Genomic DNA, 1,718 nt, shown 5'->3' with positions numbered 1-1,718 from the left:
CTATAAATATTAGAAAGAAGAATGAAAGGAACATTTAAATCAGAAGAAGAGAGATGTGGTTGAGTACTTTCCTTATGGGCAAATAAAGTCTTTTCTCTATGTTCTTAATCTCTAAAACTTATTTTTGATTACATACAAAATATAGGTGTTCAAAAGATGAGAGTTGATTAATGGAAACACTTCCTCATTTCTAATAAAAAGGCCAATCTTAATATCTGGGTTTGAATATTTTTCCTCTCTGAGGGATTGTTCACAGGTCAGGGCTGAGCCTTCTTTTAATTTCACCCTTATCCTTAATCCTCTTACTGATCCCACACAGGCCTTGAACACCCAAGGTACCTGCCTGGAGTTTTCATCACTTTATAATCACCAAGAATATTTGAAACTCTGTTAATTGAAAACCATATCATTTATTCAAAGAAGTATCTTAATATTTCGAAAGAACTTGATATTCTTCATATCTGGGAAATACTTTAGGAAATAATTTGAACACACTCCTTTGAAAATAGGTGAAACAAATTTATGCATGGGGACCTTAATTTCCTTTTATAGATACAGAAAAGAATGGCAAGGTTGGAAAAATGACTTGCTGAAAGTTCCAGCAAAAGGAAAAGACCATGATTATAAAGTCCAGGCTTCTGTCACTCAGTTACAGTTGTAAGATCATGGAGCCACGTGGCCTCATCATGGTACACCGAACAGTGTCTCACAGAAATCTCTTTACTTCTTACCATCAGCATCTCTGTGTCTCTGATGGCTTTAAGATATAATGACTAAGTCTGTCTGCCTCAGACTGTAATGGCAACTGTAGATACAGTGAATTTTAATCCTTAGGAATGCTATTCCCCAAGTGCGTCAGAAAAATCCCTGTAAGATGAAAGCATGCCTCTATAAGAATGCCCTTCCAGCACAGATTTGGCTGCAAAATAAAATGGAAACTGCTCAAATAAATCTTCATGTCACCCACCCAATGGTACTTTTCTAATAAGTATTATTTGGTTTTCTGAGGGTGCCAAATACAGAAAGTAGATGTATGCAAATGATTAATCAAATGAAACTAGCTTGGGATTTTCAGTTATAATTTTATTCTGTAAATGAATTATTTTGAGATTGGGATAAATTAGGTTCTCACAAATTATCTCCTAAATTAATTATTTACATTACTTCAATTGTACAACAAAAGTAATATTTCTTTTTACTCAAGAAAAATAATAAATACCAATTCTGTCTCTATTTATTGAAATGTTTGATGTAAAAACTAATAACTTATGTATCAAAGTCTGCTGTGAAGTACAAGAAGTCATTTTACTTATCTGTCCCAATTGTCTTCCTCCCTGTATAAGCATCTTCAGGAATACATACAAATGCTACTTCCACCACACCTCATAACTTAATCTTTATAAAATTTTTACTTTATTAGAGTATGTGTGATAAAGATGTCTGCTCTTCATACAAGTCAAGCATAACTTTGTCTTTCAATCTCAGCTGCTTTGAGGTCTTTGTTAGTAAATACCAATCTCCACAGTAAAACTACAAACCCGGACAAATAAACTCAGGGTAAACCAGATCTCTGCAGGCTCTTTGCTTTGATGACTGAAAAGCAGTTAAAGGTGTTTTAAGTTCTCTAACAGGTCCATCCTACAAGTCTTGAAACAAGAACATCAGTCACCAATCTGGAAAATAAAGTTCAAACAGGATGCTGACAACTATCTTTCTGC

General features: G+C 34.1%; 1 protein-coding gene across 18 annotated transcripts in view; it reads right to left on the bottom strand.

The window, feature by feature from the left end:
- The window catches only part of BCAS3 (BCAS3 microtubule associated cell migration factor), a 539,137-nt gene that overhangs the window by 251,121 nt on the left and 286,298 nt on the right, over positions 1-1,718 (bottom strand). The window lies entirely within an intron of this gene.

This window comes from Microcebus murinus, chromosome 18 (genome assembly GCF_040939455.1).
Source record: "Microcebus murinus isolate Inina chromosome 18, M.murinus_Inina_mat1.0, whole genome shotgun sequence".
NCBI classification, from domain to species: domain Eukaryota; kingdom Metazoa; phylum Chordata; class Mammalia; order Primates; family Cheirogaleidae; genus Microcebus; species Microcebus murinus.
This window is presented reverse-complemented; position numbering and strand designations above follow the sequence as displayed.